General features: G+C 47.4%; 1 protein-coding gene across 1 annotated transcript in view; it reads right to left on the reverse strand.

Annotated features, from left to right (window-relative positions):
- The window catches only part of bckdhb (branched chain keto acid dehydrogenase E1 subunit beta), a 57,282-nt gene that overhangs the window by 17,687 nt on the left and 17,368 nt on the right, over positions 1–22,227 (reverse strand). The window lies entirely within an intron of this gene.

A 22,227-nucleotide genomic window follows, 5' to 3' on the forward strand; every position in this document is an offset into this window, starting at 1 on the left:
TCCAACTCCAGCAAGCCTCTCCTCTGGTCAGTTGTTGGATTTCCATTTGTTCCCGGCAATAAATTGGGTAAACACCTCGGGAACTCAAATTAGAATTATTACCGATAGCGATGTACTTACGATGTAATTCCGTGGCCTATGTTTAATTTGCGTTCGTCTCCCACTGAAATAACGGCACTAAAGCATACGGTCTTCATGCGCACACAGCGGGGTAAACATCGGGTAGCTGTCCATGCACTCAAGCCACCTAACCCACTGAAAACACGCATCACATGGCAATATGACACTGGAAATCCGGCCAGACATCGTCTCTGCCTCCAACGGGACCACATGGAACGTGTTGACATTGCTGAGGTTCCCGGGTTTGGCCGAGAGGCACAACATACAAGCTCTACACACCACGATCACACATCGAGTCGGCACCGTGTCACTCCAGGGAACCAATACGTGATGCAATGAAAGCACGTTGTTTGGCTGTGTCTGACATGGATGGTTTTTTTAATAACTTTTTATTTCACACACACACACACACACACACACACACACACACACACACACACACACACACACACACACACACACACACACACACACACACACACACACACACACACACACACACACACACACACACACACACACACACACACACACACACTTAAAGGGTTTTTCCATGAAACATTATTACTTGTGTCCGTATGCAGGAGCTGACCAGTTGAGGTGAATGAGTTCAGTGTGCAAAAAAAAAAGAGAGGAAAAAAAAGAGAAAATCACTGATTACATGACACCTTCAGGAATGTGGATGTTAACATCAACACTGGAAGACAACAGCAGCGGTTGACACTCGGCAAGGAGTGAGGAGGAATCAAGCGAGGGGTTGAGAGCAGGGCGATGTCTTGATACGACATGTTGCCACAGCGCCATGACTCATACAGGTGGGGTGCTGGCCAATCCTCACCCGGCCCCGATGCTGAACTCAGTCCTCATCGTACAGACGCTCTCCCCGCCAAAGACTGTCAACATGACTTCCAGCATCACCCTGACGTCCCTGTGGGTCATCTCCCTCAGGGGAGACCCATCGCACTACTCTCTGCATCAGGGTCGCATTCTTTAGAAGCTTGACACACAAGGAGCCCGCCATCGTTTGGCCAATACTGTGCGGGTAGAATTTCAGACTCTTTGAGGCCTGGGGAAAGCTTGTGAACCAGTTAATGGACTTGACCCAAAACCCAGCTGCTTAAACCAAAGTGACAGTCTCTGGCACCAGTAAGTAGGCTCAGTAGTGAACTTTAAAGAGTCTGTACATGCACGTCCTTTCGCATAACTCAAGATATTCTGGGGGGCTTAAGGACGTGCAGTGGAACGTTTGATGCACTGTGGAAATGTTCAATTAAAAAAAAAGACATTTCCTCACTCTTATAATGAAATCCAATGCATTGAATTGATTGCTACGGTAAACATGCTGTGTTCAACTACACGCAAGAAACAAAAGAAACTAGAATGGGCACTCGGTAGAGCGCATACCTTCGCATATCACAAGATTGGGCATTGAATTATGAACATTTTGGCATTATTTGCATGCCAATTGGATATAAATTGACCACGCTATGGTAAAAAGAAGATGTTGACCTTTTCATGACCTTGACCTTTGACCCAATCGATCCCAAAATCTAATCAAATGGTCCCCGGATAATAACCAATCATCCCACCAAATTTCATGCGATTCAGTTTAATACTTTTTTACTTATGCGAATAACACGCATTCAAATAAATAAATAAATGGCGATCAAAACATTACCTTCCGCATTTTCAATGCGAAGGTAAAGATGCACTCGCACAAGACTTTTTGCATCTCTGACAAGAGACGAACTTCTACATGTTCAAATGTGGCTGCACTCTTAAACACAGTCGCCTCAGGTTGACGGAACCATCCCCCTCATTGTTCGGTCTGAACCTTTATTCGGGACTCAGAACAGGGACCAAGAAGTTACTGAGCGACGGAGCCAACACAAGTACATTGGTCGCCGTACGGAGATGATCCATTAGATGCATCCAAGGAGAGAAATGATGCGTCTCGAGGGAGAACAGAAGAATTACAGATGTCGTGAATCTTCCAATGCAACCTTGTATACAAAAAAGTAGATGAGTCGATTATTTTTCTGGAGGAAACTTCGATCCTTCGATGTGTGCAGCAAGATGTTGGAGATGTTCTACCAGTCTGTTGGACCAGTGCTCTGAGATGTTGGAGATGTTCTACCAGTCTGTTGGACCAGTGCTCTAAGATGTTGGAGATGTTCTACCAGTCTGTTGTGACCAGTGCTCTGAGATGTTGGAGATGTTCTACCAGTCTGTTGGACCAGTGCTCTGAGATGTTCTACCAGTCATACATCCAAACGTCATGAGCAACATGGAGCTCGTCCTCCTGCACTCACTACCTGTCCTCACCCACTTCAGATTGGTCTCGTCCACCATCAGGCTCCTTCTGTCCTGTTCTTCGTGACTCCGATCGTTGCTCCATGCTGTGCTTCGTCTCATCATCATCATCAACATCAACAATCGTTCCTCCCTTTGCTCCTCCCTCCATCCATCCATTCCTACATTTGACCCTTCTATGCTCCCCACTACGCATCCTCACCACTCAAGAGGCCAGCGGCCGATGACCTTGCATGACCTCAGGGGCTGAGCCGTCACTCGCCCAAGGCATACACACTCTCAAGTGCAGATGTGCACGCAGCCACACATGCACGCATATGCGTTCTCGAGAGCAGACCCACAATGCCTTTCATACATGGCGCGCTGGGGATTGATTGATTTACATTTTCGGATGGTGACAGCGAGTTACTTTCACAGGTCGCTCCCTGCTGCTGATGTTCTTTTGGTATTTTGGCATTGAAGTGTCATCTTAGCAAAAAAAGGAAGACGCACACATGTAGAGCAAAAAAGACAAAACAAGTATAGAACATAGAAAACACTAATTCATTGTAGAGTGTACGGACTGCGGGGATGAGAAGTGAATAAAAACAGTCCATAATTCAGGCTAAACTGGGCTGCGGTGCCGAGTCCCATAATGTCCTTTAAAAAAACAAACGCACACACAGGACTCTTTCCAGGATAAGTTGCCAACACTTATTTGTTGGAGATGTATTTTTACGACACCAAATTAAAAATAGCGGTGATGACGAAATCTAAATCTGCTCGTACCGTGAAGGTGCACACACACATGCATAGTGTAGCTATGCAAGGCCGTAAGTGCCTTCCCATATCGTATCCGGGGCCGTCCATCAAAACTCAACACGGGGAGGAAGTTTAAGCTCTGCGCCGCCACCGAGGAGTCGTCCTCGCCGCTGGATCCGCCGCCGTTGCTCCCTTTTCTGCCGACCCTGTAATTGCGCGGTCGCCACAGGGTCCCGACACCATGTGATCACCGTGACAAATGAGAGCCGGGATGGGCCTCGACGACTTGCTGGGGCCTTTTTTTTATTTTTTTAAAGTGGCACTCTGCGATTAGCGGAGAGGGGAGGGGGGTGAGTAATCGGCCAACCGTAGGCCCGGTGAAAATCACAGTGCTGCGAGGGAAGCGGGAGGAAACACAAACACTCACTGCCATACAATCACTCGCTCTCTCCCACGACAGAGGGAAGGAAAGTGAGAACCAGTGACCGAAAAAAAGAGGATGAAAGAGCAGAGGGGAGCAGTAAGGGTAGAACAGCCTGGGCTCTGGGCGGAGGGCCAAGTCCTCCCCCAGAGGAGCCGGGACGCCAGAGGAGACCTCAGACAGAAATAACTCCCAACATCCCATAAAGTCCCATTAAAACCAATTCATCTCAATTACTCCCCGTCACACGCACACACACACACACACACTCTCTCTACCTTTATGCCCTGCAACCACAGTGCAGCACTGACTGCGTCGCTGTGTACACAGACGCACAACTGCTGCTGCACACACTCTGACGTGGTGACAGCTCTGCAGCAGACAGTAAAATCATTAAATGACGTTCGAGATGTCACATAAAGTGGTCCCGCGTACGTAAAAGTGATGAATGACAACATATGCGAGGCTAACCTACACATACAGGAGTGATACGCGAGTTGACCCCGTGTGTCGGGCGGATTGGGAGAACATTTTACAGGTTTGGGGCGGTTAGTTTTTTTTTTTACGATTACTTATAGTGCTATAAACTAAAGTCACGTGAAAAGTCTGTTAAAGTCTGATAAACTGTGAGAAATGGAACAAAAGAATAATAAAGGAGCCAAATCAGCAGCAGGAGGGGGTTATGGAAATAAAAGCTAATACTTCGCATTACAGTAGTGCTTTATAGTGGGAGTAGGGTTGCCACAATACCAAAATTAGAACTTCGATAAGATACCTGCCATAAATATCCCGATACGATACTGGTATTTCTATTATCTATAATAGTAATATATAAACCATCTGCATGGTTCCCCATTGACCAGCTTGTTCAAAACCTAACAAATTAGTATTAGCCTGCAGCAAGATATTAATGAAACCTACACGGTGCCATCACAGCATTGATCATGCTCGGCGACGTCGGCCTCGTGTCTGCATCTGACCAGATGAATACAGAGTTCCTTCCACAAGTATGAGCAATTGTGGACGTGTCGGCGTCCTCGTGACTTCAGACGCCACCTTTTCCACTCGGGTCGATATCGGCCTGCAGGCCGACGTCGATGATCTCAATCTGCCCACGCCACTGGCTCAACTAACCCGCTCCAGTGGAAAAAACAACATGCGTTCCAATCAAATGTCTCTTTTTTTTGCTTCTGCCACTATCATCACCATCATCATTATTATTATTGCCATGTGGTACCGCAAATTGTCTTTGGCCATCATCAACTCATGAGAAAAATGGATTTTCAGCCCATTTTCAACAGTGTTTGGTAATTAATCTCATCTGCTTGATCGGTACGGGAGACCTGGGTGAGCGGCACGGTGCGCTGGTCTGGTGATCACTGGCTCGTGGGTCCCAGACAACAGAACAACCACGGTAATATCAACAACGCGTCCCACTCCTCGGTGTCCGTGATGGGCCTGTGTGATTCTGACACTGGGAAGAATTTGAGAGATCTCCAGTGCCTGGCGGTGGAATGTGAGCGACTGCCAGGAGGACGACTGGAAAAGAAGTCAGCAGCAGACAGTCGGGGAGGGAGTGTGGGGGATCCGAGGAGACGGGCTGGGGAGATTACTCGTCCTCAAAAAGTTGGGGTGAACCACAAATGGGCTTCATCGACCCCAAACTCTGTGATGTACACATCTAATGTCGGTAAACGACTGGAAACCCAAGTGCCGTTTAAAGGTTTTATTGGTTATGCAGTGTTTGCATTATGCCTTAGTGACACCGGGAGAGACCGAAAGAGGAGCTGGACCCATCACGGACCGAGGGGAGGAAAAACAACCAGGAGTCATTTTCCACCATCGAAACGCTCCTGCACAACACATGACAGAGTTATGACACACACACACACACACAGGCCAAAAGGCACATATGCCCCCCACCCCCACCCCTTGCCCCTAGAAGCCCCCTCCATGACTTCATTCTTTAACCTCCTGCTGGTCTGGTCCAAAGAGCTCAGTGTTAACATCCTAATTACAGTCGTGGGCTACAATAATAAGAACGCAGGCAGCGAGGCCCAAAACCGAACCGCTGGCCACTTTCTTCCCCGGCCATTTTTCGTTTTTGCTTTAGATTGTTTCCAGTGAGAGTGTGTGTGTTTGTGTGTGTGTGACAGTGGGCCAAAGATATTAGGAGTGTTGTGGTGGGCCAGATACTGCCGGAGTACCTGCAACGCATGCAGGTACTCCGCCAGTATCTGGTGCACAGCAGGGATTCCCATCATATCCAAGAGATATTGTTTCCTTTTAATTTCCAACATCCTACAGATGTGGAATTCTCACTTGTTGAATTTGCAGGCGTTGGACGTGCGAATGGCCAACTCCGACGTGCTCATGCCTAATTCATACTTCTGCGGGCGGAAAAAAGCTTCTGCCGAGCCGCAGAGATGGATTTCACAACAACCGCCATGTTATTAATGCGAGGCAGAAGAGCTCCTCTTTGTCATCCTACTCTTCCATCATTTCTTTCCAGTCCTGGATTTGTGCCGGAGACAAACGTGTACGGATTTGATGAATCTCGCCAATCAAATAAACCAAAGAGAGCTCAACAAAAGGATTTGAAACCCACAGGTCCAAATCAAAAACAAATGACATGCTACCGCTGTGCTAGGGAATCCTAGCGTGAGCAGAGGATGCCCACCCAGAATGCATTGCACACAGCCGCAGGAAGGAGCATGAGACATTATGGTCGCTCACCGATGAACACGGGACGGCTGGCCCTCAACTTAACTTCCTCTTCCCTCTGTCTTATTAGCTGCTCAGATCCTTCAGTGGTTCAACCGATGCCAGACAAACTACACGATCTTTGCATTGGATCGTATCCTCGGAAATGGCTGCCGATGTCTTTCCTCGGTGCTTTAATGGGACGGGCAACACCGGCTGATGAAGGTGTAGTTTTATTATTTCCTTCGCATTGAAAATGCGGAAGGTAATGTTTTGATCGCCGTGTATTTGTATGCGTGCGTGCGTGTGTATTATTCGCATAAGTAAAAAAGTATTAAACCGAATCGCATGAAATTTGGTGGGATGATTGGTTATTATCCGGGGACCATTTGATTAGATTTTGGGATCGATCGGGTCAAAGGTCAAGGTCATGAAAAGGTCAAAATCTTATTTGTACCATAGCGCGGTCAATTTGTATCCAATTGGCATGAAACTAAAGCCAAAATGTCCACATGGCATCAAGTCATGAAAAAGGTCAACATCTTCTTGAATCGCATGAAATTTGGTGGGATGATTGGTTATTATCCAGGGACCATTTGTTTAGATTTTGGGATCGATCATGTCAAAATCTTCTTTCTATCCAATTGGCAGCAACTAATGCCAAAATGTTCATAATTCAATGGCCAATTCTGTGATATGCGAAGGTATGCTCTCTACCGAGTGCCCGTTCTAGTTTATTTATTTATTTATCACAATAAATATATATATAATGAATAAATATATATTTATTTTTTCATATTTATTTTGATTTTACAAGTAAACAAGACAGGACTTTAAGGATACAATACAAAAGGGAAAGGATAAATAAAACAGGAAATAGTAACAAAAAACTGTAAATAAAAAAATAAAAATTAGAAGAAAAAAACACAACAAATAACACATACTCACATCACCAGTCGGACATAAGTACATCTTTAAGGTTACATCATCAAATCGAGTCAGCAGCGGTACCAGTGTTTTCAATCTGTCCATCCCGGAGGGGTCCACCATGTCCCAGACTGGTTTCCATATTTTGACAAATCCCCTGACATTGTCATGGAGGGTGTGGGTCAACTTTTCCAGAGGGCGAACTTCCTAAATCCCCTCGTACCAATCATACGTAGAAGAGTTATCTTTAGAAATACAGAATTTGAGAATAGTCTTTCGTGCAATATACAAGAGTATTCCCATTGGTTTAGCATCGTCGTTACTCCTTGCACTGCTCACTTTAGCCGACGGTGTCGTTGAAGCACAGCCCCAGAGGAGGCCGACCGGAGATGGAATAAGAAAAGAGACCGTGAGCGGGTACCTTCCACAGACCGCTGTTGGAGGAGCGTGAAGTAACCGAGGAGCTGTGAGACGAGCTCAGATGAGTTCAGGTATCACATTATCGACACAAAACCGGGACATTCCAAATGATTGGATTTTAAAAAAACGTGACTTTATTTAATGCCAATAAAACAATACAAAACTAGAACGGGCACTCGGTAGAGCGCATACCTTCGCCGCACCTTTTTTGGTACTTGGCATGAGAGTGTGGGGAGCTTGATGTCATGTGAACATTTTGGCATTAGTTGCATGCAAATTGGATAAAAATTGACCGCGCTATGGTAAAAATCAGATTTTGACCTTTTTATGACCTTGACTTTTGACCCGATCAATCCCAAAATCTAATCAAATGGTCCCCGGATAATAACCAATCATCCCACCAAATTTCATGCGATTCGGTTTAATACTTTTTGAGTTATGCGAGGAACACGCATACAAATAAATAAATAAATGGCGATCAAAACATAACCTTCCGCATTTTCAATGCGAAGGTAATGATGAATTATGTCCGTGGTCTTTTTCATATTAATTCAGATGCAACACTAAAAAGGCATGGCGGGTCATCTTTAAAACATTTAGATATTTTTGATGAAATACATCCTAATAGCAATCAATTAATCCTCTCCGCTGGAATGAATGGACGGCAATGCAAGCTACTATAATTTGGAATGAGATGTCAACACTGGGTTGGGTTTTTTAGGTTGATTGAAAATCAAAAGATCGTATTTCATGTTTCATACTAGTTGTTTTTTTTGATTCACAGACTGCACTCATTAAAGTAACGGGTCATTCTCTCAGGTGTCCGTCTTCATTGCTTTAACAACTGCGTTCTTCCGATGGGGGTCGTCTCACATAATTGCATAATTCTCAGCAATTATTGCAGTATAACAATAAACAGGAAACAATACAAATTGGATCAGACACACTAGGTTTAAAACTCATTTTGCTTGCCATGACTACGGTCCAGATGGTTCTGCTGTTGCCTTGCTCTTATTTGAATAACACGGTCTAGATTTCAGTGAAAACCAGAAACGGGCCGGTCCGAGGTCATCATCTGGATGCCACCTGTTGGTAGCCATAATTAGCCGCTCAACCAATATCATAATGGCATAGCTCAAGGCTCTTCTTTCTTCCTGGGAAATGAGGGGGGGGAAAAATGGACCGGCAGTCATTCCAACTATATGCCCGTCAATGCAACGGTCCAAGCGGAGCGGTGCCGGGAACAAGGAGGAGGAGCGGCGATGTCGCCAGGGCCAGATTATGTCACGGGACGTCGCCGTTATCTTCCCTGAAGGGAGAGGGCTGGATCTCCGCTGGCCGAGCACAATCGGTGAACAAGTTCAAAAGTTGTGCGTTTCAGCCACAGAAGTGTCGTCACATGTTAATGAAAAGCTGCTGTGTGCATGTTCACGTGCCACATGCAAACCTGGACGGGGGCTCCGGAGCAGAGTCGGGCCAGGAGGCTCGTTACATTTCCATGTGGCCGTTCAGAAACCTGGTTTCACTGGAGAAGCTCCACATGTTGTCATAATTCAACGCGATAGGAGCTGAAACCCGATGATAATTAGATTGCTATAAGGTCGACGGCAAAGCAGAGCGAAGTAGTGGGGAAAGTATCCAGAGACTTTTCTCTGGCTACTTAATCAGTGCAACAATTTAAAAATAAATGTCATCAAACTTGACCAATTGACAAAAAAAAGTAATACTTCAAGTTGTGGAAACCTAGCTGACATCATAAGTTACTCTAAAACAAACTCTCGATGTTTAGCATTAAAGAATTGGGGAAATCGTAAAAGAAAAACACTGGTAGATTTTTTTTTTTAAAGGCAAATTTATCATCTTGAAAAGCTCTCTTAACTTAAATAAATAATGTTGACACTTGTCGATAAAATTCTCAAAAACACATGCGGCGAGCTTTAGAAGAGTGAGGTTGGGGGTAAAATTCATCGTGGTTGTTGGACCACTTTATCGGTCGTACGGATGTAAAATTATGGTTTGAAGTTTTTTTTTCATTATCAAAAGATTCCATCTGAGAACGCCTGAATCACTTTTTACATAAATACAGACGATCAAATATGTTCCAAAGTGCCATCTTGTTAAAGTTCCAAATGGTTTGGTCGTAAATGTTTTGGGAATATTTTCCCATCGGCCTCGCGGCGCTCCGCCGAAATCTCTTAATGGCAACCTGGTGTGACCGATCGTCCGCCGCGTATCATTATGGCAGTCGGTCATAAACAATAACAGCCGCGGCCGGAGAGGCTAAAACAACAGGTTGGACTTGACATCGAGCGTGAGGCGCCGGCCGCTTCCACCTCAGCGCACGGCAAACAAACACGCCGGCGCGCTCCGTGTCCGGCCCGACTCCCGCCGAGCATTCTGTTTGCCAGCCGTCTGGGACACACACACATTACAGCTCGGACCCATTACGAGAAAGTGAGCGGGTCGAGCGGAGCCGTGATAAGAAGGTCTTATCTGTGCCGCGTGTCAACAGACTCCAGAGCACTCCGAGCATGCAGACAGTGCAACCGGCATCGCTTCCAAGAATCGGAACAGATGCTGCACAGTCCCCTCTTAGAGCCCCCCCCCCTCTATAAACCACCCCATTAAATCCATTGAAGAGCGTGGCGGCGTTTGTTTGATTGCGTACGTGATTGACGCGCTGTGGCGCAGGGATACGATCGGAGATGTTCGTCATCCACCTTCTCGAGCCTGCAGGGGAAGAGCATTCGATACTCGAGACAGATACACACACACACACACTTACTGTAAATATTGTGTTGTTTTTTATTTGTAAATAGTGTGTACTTGTTGCCCTTGCACATTCCTGCTGAGCATTGCCACTTTCATTTCACTGCACACCCTGTGTGTGTATGTGACAAATAAAACATCTTGAATCTTGAATCTTGAGATCTTTTGATTGCTGCCAACTTTTAAAAAATCCTTGGAGTGAGATTTTGTCGGGGGTGACCAAAATGTTGCCGCGCACGCAGCCACACACGTTGGTGGCTCAAATATCAGGACATTTGATTAAATTTGGCATTGTACCCATGTTGTACCCTGTATTCTGGCCTGGCAAAGGTCTTTTACGAGGCATCTTTGCTACCTTAAAGAATTAAAATGTTTTCAATAACTCTACTCTCATTTACAAAAACATGCCTATTCTAGGTTTAAGGTTTAAGGTTTTTTATTTGCCATCTGTGCCTAGACCAGCAGTCCAGACACATCGGAATTATTGTTGCAGGGTTCTCCGAGTCAAGAGGTACAAAACAACACACTATAATAACAGTAACGGTAACAATAATAGAAATATGAAACATATCTCAAAAAAAAAAAAACACCGTACAAAAAACACTGTACATAGTGTGGTAATGTGTATGTATGCAATATTTACAGTATAAACAGTAATAAGTATGTAAGTAGGCTAGTGCTGTACCTGGCTTGTAAAAGGAAAGAAGGAGGGGGAGGGGACAGTGATATGGGGATATTGCACATGTTCAGATGTTGGGGGAAGGTTGTGTGGGGCTATTGCACTGATTGTAGTGTTGCACATTTTTCACAGTTTCAAGGAGTGCCTCTTTCTCAGTAGCTGTGTTGTGCCATCAGTCTGACTGTGGCAGGGAAGAAGCGTGTCCTATGGGTGACGATGCTGTCCGCTCTGCTGTGTCTCAGGTTGTACGTGCAGTGTTTGTGTCTGAGCAGAGAGTGAGCTGGATGAAGTGAGTCTCCAATGATTCCCTCTGCTCTTTTCCGACAGCGCTGCACATACATAGAGTCCATGGACGGAAGTTGTGTCCCTGTGATCCTCTCCGCGGTCCTTATGACTCTTTGCAGAGCCTTCCTCTCTGCCTGTGTGGTGTTTCCATACCACACAGTGATGCCTGCGGTGAGGATGCTCTCTATCAGTCCTCTATAGGCCTGGGTGAGAGGGCGATGGTTCAGACCAGCTTTCCTGAGCATCCTGATGAAATAAAGCCTTTTCTGGGCCTTTTTCACCGTGGCTGTGGTGTGAAGAGTCCAGCTCAGGTCAGATGTCACCTGCATTCCCAGGAATCTGTACCCGTCAGCCCACTCCACCTCAGTCCCTTTGATGATGAGAGGCTGTAGAGGGGGAGGGTTCTTCCTGAAGTCCAGTATTATTTCCTTGGTCTTGTTTGTGTTGAGGTCGTTCTCCTCTCCATAGACCAGGATGTTGTTCACCAGGGTCCTGTAGTCCGACTCATCCCCGCTCCCCTTGATGAGCCCCAGGACGGTGGTGTCATCGGCGTATTTGATGAGGATGGTGTTGTCCTGGGTGGAGGTGCAGTCATGGGTGTACAGGGTGAATAGTTTGGGGCTCAGGCAGCAGCCCTGTGGGGATCCTGTGCTGACTGTGAGCTCGGTAGACACCCGTCCTCCCATTCTCACCACCTGGGCTCTTTCTGTCAGAAAGTCCAGAATCCAGTTGCAGGTTGGAGTTGGGACGCCGAGGTCTGTCAGCTTCTTGATTAGTTTTCCCGGGCGGATGGTATTAAAGGCAGAACTATAGTCCAGGAAAAGCATTCTGGCATATGTTCTGCGGCTTTCCAGGTGTTGCAGAGTGTGGTGTAGAGCTATTGCTACCGCGTCATCCACTGATCGGTTGGGGCGGTATGCAAACTGGAGGGGGTCGACATTGTCCGGGACCATGTGGTTGATGTGGGCGAGGACCAGTTTTTCTAGGCACTTCATGGCGACTGGTGTGAGTGCCACTGGCCTGAAGTCATTTAAGGTGGGTGTGTCTGGTTTTTTGGGGACTGGTATGATGATGGAGGATTTAAAGATACGGGGAACTACAGCCTGAGATAGTGACAGGTTAAAGATGTCAGCATACACTCCGGCTAGTTGTTCCCCACAGACATTTAGGACTTTGGGGGGAACTCCATCAGGTCCCACAGCCTTGTAGGGGTTTACCCTCTTCAGGGCCTTCAGGACCTGTGTGTGAGTCACCTGAAAGGCAAAGTCCATGGGGTCACAGGGGGCTTTTGAGGGTGTGTCCGTATTCAGCCTGTCGAACCTGGCATAAAAGTAGTTGAGGCTGTCTGGAAGGGTGGGATCACGGGGGTCTGTGGTTGTTGTGGTTTTCTTGCAGTTAGTGACAGACTGGATCCCCTGCCACATCCTCGCGTGTTGTGGTTGAGATAGTAGCCTTCAAGTTTTTGGGAGTAAGCCCTCTTTGCTGCTCTGATGGACTTCTGCAGCTCGCACTGGCTCTCATATACTCCTCTTGGTCTCCTGACTTGAAGGCGTCCCGTCTCTTCCTGATGTTATTTTTTATGTCTCCATTAAACCAGGGTTTTTGGTTGGGGAACATACGCACAGTCCTGGGAGGTGCACATAGGGACGTACACCAGCTGATGTAGTCACTCACAGTCTCTGTGTATTCGTGGATGTCGTTGGTGGCCACTTTGAAGGTGCTCCAGTCTGTGGCCTCAAAGCAGCCCTGAAGGCTAGCCTGTGCCCCATCAGTCCAGGTGTTAAAGGTTCTGACGAGTACTGGCTTTGTCTTGAGCCTTTTGTTGTAGACTGGTTTGAGCCGGATTGCCATGTGGTCAGACTTTCCAAAATGGGGTTTTGGTTCAGCTGAGAAGGCATTCCTGATGTTGCTGTAGCATTGGTCCAGTGTTTTATTTCCCCTGGTGGGGAAGGTCACAAACTGATGCAGTTTGGGCATATTTTTCCGGAGATTGCAGTGATTAAAATCTCCCAGAATAATGACAGCAGCGTCGGGATATGTGTTTTCATGCTCACTGATCATGTCGTGTAGCTCCTTCTGTGCAGCCTCCTCCTTAGCGGAGGGGGGGATATACACAACACTCACAATGATACATTGCAGTTCTCTGGGCAAATAAAATGGTCTTAGCCTCAAAGTCAGATACTCCACATGTTCAGAGCAAGATGTTGATATGATCTTACTGTCGGTACACCAGGATTTTTTGACGAGTGCGGCCGTTCCTCCTCCGCGAGTCTTTCCGCTTTCCACAGCGCATCGGTCCTCTCTGAAGACCGTGTAGCCATCTGGTGTAATTGCCTCGTCGGGTGTTTTCTCCCCCAGCCAGGTTTCACAGAAACACAGTATGGAGCAATCCCGAATGTCCTTCTGCATGGAAATCCGAGCATGTAGCTCTATTCTATTTATGTTAAATTCGTTATAATACATCTTACTTGTTCAAAGTGCTGTTTTGAATTTTTTTGAGAGGGTCCTTTTCCTAGGCCTGCAAATAAAGTGATAAATGCTATGTGGGCAGCCTTAACAAACAATGCTCTGATGTTTTGAGCATGCAGGATACCAAGAGGTTAACACGATGCTCTCCTGCTGCTTGTTATGACAGCTGAGTTTACATCACCACACAAAATCACACGCACAAACACATTATTTCAAGATTTAAAGTTTAACCCTTGTGTTGCCTTCGGGTCAATTTGACCCGATTCAATGTTTCACCCTCCTGTCGCCTTCGGGTCAATATGACCCGATTCAATGTTTCACCCTCCTGTTACCTTTATATTTACTAACATATTTTACCCTTGAGGTCAAATATGGCGCCGCGAAAGGTCGCCTCGGTGTGTTGGTGCGCGATGTTTTTTATTGTTTTCGTTTTAAATACTGTTTTCTGCTGGGATTCCCAGAGCTCTTTCACCAGAGAAGAGCTCTTGAACATCAGGGGAACAACTCCAGCGGATTTACTTCCAACGTTTTTAACTTCTGTGGAGTTACTGGACATTTTTGTAAAAGGTGTGCTCACCTTCGCCCACGCGGTGAGACGCCGGCGGAGAGGGAAACGCTCAGGGCGCTTTGCGGCTACGGAAACGGGATCTCGTACAGCGCTGCCGGGCATATTTCTCCAACGTCCGCTCACTGTGCAACAAACTGGACGAACTCCAGCTGCTGGTGGGGAGAGACAGAGACTTCTCCTCATCCTCCGCCCTGTGTTTCACGGAATCATGGCTTAGTGGCTCGATACCAGACTCTGCGCCCAGCTCGCTGGCTTCCAGCTGTTCCGAGCGGACCGGGTCACGGAGCTCTCCGGTAAAAAAGGGTGGAGGAATCTGCTTTACCTCAACAACGGCTGGTGCAACGACGTAACGGTGATTCTACAGCACTGTTCGCCGGACCTGGAATCTTTATCATTCACTGCAAACCCTTCTACTCCCACGTGAGTTCGCTTCATTCATCCTGGCCGGAGTTTACATGCGCGCAGGGGAACGTGCACGAGGCACAGCGGACCCTCGCCGAACAGATACGGTGTGTGGAGCGGACCTTCCCGGACTCTTTAGTTATTGTACTGGGATTTTAACAAAGGAAACCTCAGCCACGAACTCCTAAATATAGACAGTTAATTAAATGCCCTACCAGAGAGAAGAGCATTCTGGACCACTGCTACACAACAATCAGCAGGGCCTATCACGCCGTCCCTCGAGCTGCACTGGGAAACTCTGACCACGTCATGGTTCATCTGATTCCTCATACAGGCAGAGACTAAAGCTCTGCAAACCTGTGGTGAGGAAGTTCAAGAAGTGGACCAGTGAGGCTCTGGAGGATCTACGGGCGTGCTTTGACTGTACTGACTGGGATGTCTTCAGGACTGCTACCAACAGCCTGGATGAGTACACAGAGGCTGTAACTTCCTACATCAGCTTCTGTGAGGACAGCTGTATTCCATCCAGCTCCAGGGTGAGTTATAACAACGACAAACCCTGGTTCACAGCGGAGCTCAGGAAGCTAAGACTGCAGAAGGACCAGGCATTCAGGAGTGGGGACAAGGACCTGTACACAGAGTCCAAATACAGGTTTAGCAAGGCGGTGAGAGATGCTAACGACTGTACTCTGAGAAACTGCAACAGCAGCTCTCAGCAAACGACTCTGCTTCTGTCTGGAGAGGGCTCAGGCAGATCACCAACTACAAGCCCAAATCACCCCACTCCATGAACAATGTGCTTCTGGCAGACGAGCTAAATGAGTTCTACTGCCGCTTTGAAAGACAATGGAGCAGTCCTGAGACAATCCCCCACAGCCCCACCAACAAGCCACAGACCATCAGCCCACCCTCCCCCAGCCCATCAGGGGCTCACACCTCTGGAGCACCCTCCATCAACTCAGCGACGCCTCGTCATCCTGGAGAGAGCCGTCAACAGGCTGTTTAAAAGCAGAACCCCCAGCAGCGGGCCCGGACTCCGCCGCTCCCTCCACCCTGAAGCACTGTGCTGACCAGCTGTCTCCGGTGTTCACCGACATCTTCAACACCTCCCTGGAGACATGCCACGTTCCAGCCTGCTTCAAGGCCTCCACCATCATCGCCGTCCCCACAAAACCCAAGATCACAGGACTCAATGACTACAGGCCCGTCGCCTGACCTCTGTGGTCATGAAGTCCTTTGAACGCTTGGTCCTGTCACACCTCAAGACCATCACCGACCCACTCCTGGACCCCCTACAGTTCGCCCACAGAGCCAACAGGTCTGCAGACGATGCAGTCAACATGGCCCTTCACTACATCCTCCAGCATCTGGACTCCCGAGGAACCTACGCCAGGATCCTGTTTGTGGACTTCAGCTCTGCCTTCAATTCCATCATCCCGTCCCTGCTGCAGGACAAGCTCTCCCAGCTGCACGTGCCCGACTCCACCTGCAGGTGGATCACAGACTTCCTGACCGACAGGAAGCAGCACGTGAGGCTGGGGAAACACGCCTCAGGCTCCCGGACCACCAGCCCGGGTTCGCCCCAAGGCTGTGTTCTCTCCCCTCTGCTGTTCTCCCTGTACACCAACAGCTGCACCTCCAGTCACCAGTCCGTCAAGCTCCTAAAGTTCGCGGATGACACCACCCTCATTGGACTCATCTCTGGCGGGACGAGACCGCCTACAGGTGGGAGACTGACCACCTGGTGACCTGGTGCAGCCAGAACAACCTGGAGCTCAACGCTCTGAAGACAGTGGAGATGGTTGTGGATTTCAGGAGGAATGCAGCCCCACCCGCCCTCTCATCCTGTGTGACTCTGCCGACGCTGTGGAGTCCTACCGCTTCCTGGGCTCCATCATCTCCCAGGACCTCAAGTGGGAGCTGAACATCGGCTCCATCTCCAAGAAGGCCCAGCAGAGGATGTTCTTCCTGAGGCAGCTGAGGAAATTCAACCTGCCAGGGAAGATGATGGTACAGTTCTACACGGCCATCGTTGAGTCCATCATCTGCTCCTCCATCACCGCCTGGCACCCTGCAGCCACAGCCAAAGACAAGTGCAGGCTGCAGAGCATCATCCGCCGGCCGAGAGGGTTATCGGCTGCAATCTGCCTTCCTCCAGGTCCTGTTCACTTCCAGGTCACTGAAGCGGGCCAGAAAGATTGTCGCCGACCCTCCCACCCTGGACACTCCCTGTTCGAGTCCCTCCTCGGGAGGAGGCTGCGTCCATCATGACCACGACCTCCCGCCACACCAATAGCTTTTTCCGACGGCGGTCGGGCTCATCAATGGACCCCGGGACTGACTGACTGTCACCCCCAGGACTACCACCTCTTCTTCCACCTTCCTCTCTCCTCCTTCTTCCCGCTCCTTCCTCTTCCTCCTCCTCCCTCTTCCTCCCACTCCTCCTCCCTCCTTGCGTTGATTGTTGTTTGTCATGTCCAAATGTTGCACCTTCCACCAAAAAAAATTCCTCGTTTGTTTGTGAAAACATTCATTCTTTGGCAATAAACCTGTTTCTGATTCTGATTCTGAATATGACCCCAGCTATTAAAATCTCCAGAAAATTATTAGAATTAATATTGTTTTCCAAGTTTAAGTGTGAGGTACTTTATGTTTGTTTGTTGACTCCCGAAAGAACACCGACATTAAACATTGAATCGGGTCAAATTGACCCGAAGGCGACAGGAGGGTTAAATATTGAATCGGGTCAAAATGACCCGAAGGCAACACAAGGGTTAAGAGAGTGAGAACTTAATTGAACCACATGTCATTAACAGGGCTCTCAAGTTTTGAAGACAGGCAAGAGTGACATATCTATCCAGGATGCTTTATTTTCATTGGTTGCTGGATTAAATCTTACCCAGATACAACAGATATATTTTTTTCTGATTGGCTATTGTGTAGCCCAATTCTTTTTTTTGATTGGCTGATAAGTGGCACCTCACAGCAGAACTCCAGGGGAGCGCTTGATTCCGCCACGGTGAGGGCAGCGCGGCCAGCTCATGTTGGCGTGCTGCGGCACATTAAAAGCAAGAGTTTTTTCAGCGTGAGAAATACGATGTGTGGCGGGAGTGCGTGACGTAAGACCGAAATGCGTGACTGTCACGCTCAATGCGTGACACTTGAGAGCCCTGCATTAACACACCGTAGTCTCTGCTCGTTGTGTCCGTTTGAAAATCTTCTTCTGTTGCTAACTTCGGGACTCTTTGGGGTAAATTGGATGTCTATGCAGCGAATAGGTTTATAGATGCGCTCCTTAGTGCCATCTATCGTCGCGGAGTTTGAAAAGGAACCAACGCGCCTCGGCCCAAAATCTGAATTTCTTTTGCCGTGAGATATTGGTTGTGTGGCGTGAGAGCGTGTGAAAACATGCAAAAGCGTGTGTCACACGGCGAAACCGTGAGTGTTGGTAGCTCTGCTATAAAAATCTTTTATGGGCGCAGATGGGACTTAAAAACTCTCAGGCTAGCACAGACTCGCTCGGAGAACGTGCTCCGACGTTCTTTCTGCGGCTCTAAAGTAACACAATATCTGAGTCCAATAACACAGAGAGAGTGAAAAAGGCAGAGATAAAAAAAATAAAAAGACAAGACTGAGCTTTGTGCCTCGTGAGTAACTAAGAGATACCGACACAGGCTGTAAAACGGATTATTTTTACCACTCTTAACAGCAACAGACACTTTTATAATAAGTATAAGGGACGTAAAGTTGAACATTTAACTACATCGTAGTAATAAAAAGAAACAAAAGTACGCTTTTCAACTCTATTGGAAGGTTGTTGCACAATAATGCACAAACGCAGGGATTGTAGCTCACATTCAGCAACACATTGATCAAGATGGATTAAGAGTGGTCCCCTTGTCGTGTGTGGACCCTTTTAGGACCTCAATACCAAGAGATAGTTGTAATGCAACATACAAATGTATAACCGATGACTAAACTATATCTATTAGTGGGATGCAGCAGCTCACGTGCACAGGCTTACACTTTGAGTAAACTTATCATGGTTGCCGTCTCAACAATGTTTATTATACACATTGCATAACTACTTCATGCATGCCGTCAGCGCAGTTATCAGCATGCGTCAGAAATCCATTTCGTCAAATAGAAATGCTGCAACACAAATGATGGGAAAGCATCGCACACCAACAAACTTTGCTGATTATTCTCCATTGCCAGTAACCTTTTCAGTTAACTCGTCTGTGATGGCAACCAAATGTATTCATCAGATCACGATTATCGACTTGGATTTTCATCAAAAGCTTTAAAATTGAGAATTGGGTTGGTGAAATCTCTAGCGGAGCCGGGGATCAAACCACCGATCCTTTGATGAAGGACGAACCGCTCTACAGACGTCGTCAAGCGCACAAGGACTTGGAGCCCTTCTGCGGGGTTTCATCGGCCAACTGATGCCAGTGGGTTCGTCTTTTACAGGCACCGTTTTAACTAGAACGGGCACTCGGTAGAGCGCATACCTTCGTCACATTTTGGCATTAGTTGCATGCCAATTGGATACAAATTTACCGCGCTATGGTAAAAAGAAGATTTTGACCTTTTCATGACCTTGACCTTGACCCGATTGATCCCAAAATCTAATCAAATGGTCCCCAGATAATAACCAATCATCCCACCAAATGTCATTCGATTAGGTTTAATACTTTTGGAGTTATGCGAGTAACACGCATACAAATAAATAAATAAATGGCGATCAAAACATAACCTTCCACATTTTCAATGCGAAGGTAAAAAGGGCTTTAAAGGGCAGGTGTGCTTGCTGGTGGACACGGCAGTCACACAGTCGAGAAGCTACTGTAGCTGGAGACCCGCTGAGGGGAAAATAAGAAGCTTTCCAGGTTTTGTTTTTTTCAAAGCCTAGCGGAACCAGTATGTGTGGTGCGGTGGGAAATGCTGTCTCCACGGCCAAATAACCCAATGATGGTATAAGAGACCGGCCATTGTGAGCCACGCTGATACTTCACAGGCTGTATCTGGAATGTGGGAGAAAAAAAAACCCGAGAATGAGGCTGAATGAGCAACGACGGGCTGAACCAATAATGAGAGCAGAGATGTTTTCGTACTCTTACAAACGGCGGTACACACACACGGTACGAGCGGACGGAAATGTTGACTAGCCGGCCGTCTGATCAACAGGAAGTGATGCAGACCACTCAGTGAGGACTCCAGCAGCTCTCACGGGGACTCGGTCCAAACACGCATCATCTGCATCCGAGACATTGGTCTGGCAGAGGTAAACCGGCCATTTCGTCCATCCCATAAAGAACATTTTAAGACCATTGCATTTCCTGGATCGCTCGGCTCTAGACGGCGGGGCAAAAGAAAAAACGCTCACATTTTTACAGCAATTTCTGCCCAGGACTCCCTTGAACGGGAGGGCTGAATATATTTAGATCCAAGTATAGCTGGAGGCTGCCAGAAGGGATTCTTCAGGAAGCAGAAAGATGGCAGAGCGCTGCCCTAATGATCTCCCATGCTGAAAGTCCATCATTCATTTTACTCACAAACAGTGCTTATGGAATTTTAATTTTAATTGGCTGCCAGCAGCCGGGTGTGTGTGTGTGTGTGTGAGGCCCAACTCCCCGTCTGCATAGGTCCCTTCAGTTGATCCAGAATGCTGCAGCTCGTGTTCTCACTAAAACTAAGAAAAGAGATCACATCACTCCTGCACTAGCTGCTCTGCACTGGCTCCCAGTAAAATCAAGAATCACTTTTAAAATTCTTCTCTTAACGTACAAAGCCTTGATTGGTGATGCACCATAATATCTTAAGGGGCTTGGAGTACCATATTGCCCCACTAGAGAGCTACGCTCACTAAATGCGGGACTACTTGTAGTTCCTAGAGTCTTAACAAGTAGAATGGGAGCCAGAGCCTTTAGTTATCAAGCTCCTCTTTTATGGAACCAGCTTCCAATTTCAGTCCGGGAGGCAGACACAGTCACCTCATTTAAGAGTCGACTTAAGACCTTCCTCTTTGACAGAGCTTATAGTTAGGGCTGAATCAGGTTCACCTGGTCCAGCCCCTTGATATGCTGCTATAGGCTTATAGCTGCCGGGGGACGTTTTAGGATGCACTGAGCACCTATCTCCTCTTTTTTCTCTCCTTAGGGATGAATTTTCATCTCTCAATCACACGTTACTAACTCTGCTTTCTCCCCGGAGTCCTTGTGACTTCACGTCTCATGGGGTCATCGGACCCTATGAGACGGCATAGATCCTATCTGCCTGATGGATCGTCGAGGTCTGGGTCGTGGAATTCCTGCTACGCCACTGTCCTGTTGAGACTCCGCCCACTCCTCTTCTCTACCGCCATCTGCCTGATGGATCGTGGAGGTCTCCATCGTGGAATATGCCGACTATGAACTATTCATACACTCTGTCATATTCATTGAATGTATTTTAACTCTAAATCTGTCCTTCTGTACACATTGGGCGGCTGTAGCTCAGTGGGGTAAGGGGGTCGTCCTGCAACCCCAAGGTTGTCGGTTCGATCCCGGCTCTCCCCATTAGTAGCAAGTCGAAGTGTCCTTGAGCAAGGCACTGAACCCCCAGTTGCTTCCCGGGCACATCACTGCAGCCCACTGCTCCTGAATAACTAAGGATGGGTTAAATACAGAGAACTAATTTCCCCTTGGGGATTAATAAAGTATATATCTTATCTCTTACATCTATTGCACCTGTCCATCCTGAAGAGGGATCCTCCTCTGTTGCTCTCCTGAAGGTTTCTTCCCTTTTTTTTTTCCCCTGAAGGGTTATTTGGGAGTTTTTCCTGATCCGATGTGAGGTTTTGGGGCAGGGATGTCCATGTGTACAGAATGTAAAGCACTCCGAGACAAATTTGTAATTTGTGAAATTGGGCGATCCAAATTAACTGAATTGAATTGAATCTGTCGGACGGTTAATAAGCAGGAAGAAGAACGTAAAAAAAAAAATTACATATTTGTTTTTACAGAAGACACGTGCTTACTGGAAAAAAGACTCAACACCAGGTGTCCAACCTTTTGGCTTAAGAAGTTGACACAGCGGTTAGGCTCCTCCCTTTCTGCCGCTCAGAATAGCTCTGAGAATACATCCATCAGCAGATGGATCATTTCCATCAAAAGGCTCCAAAAGCTCCTTATGTACTCACCCAGAAGGCATGTCGGCTGTACTAAGAGTTATACACCTACGCTTGCTATGACATGCAGAGCTGAACATCTCCTGGCAGTACTCTGATGTATTACGGTCCTCTATCATCAGTGATGAGAAAAGGCGTGGCCTATATTGAGCTACGACAAGGCCCGAGAAATACTAACATGCCGACAACTGACGACCCTGACGCACGCATACTTCAGTAATGAGACAATGCTGAGCGGC

Source organism: Pseudoliparis swirei, chromosome 22 (assembly GCF_029220125.1).
Source record: "Pseudoliparis swirei isolate HS2019 ecotype Mariana Trench chromosome 22, NWPU_hadal_v1, whole genome shotgun sequence".
NCBI lineage: Eukaryota > Metazoa > Chordata > Actinopteri > Perciformes > Liparidae > Pseudoliparis > Pseudoliparis swirei.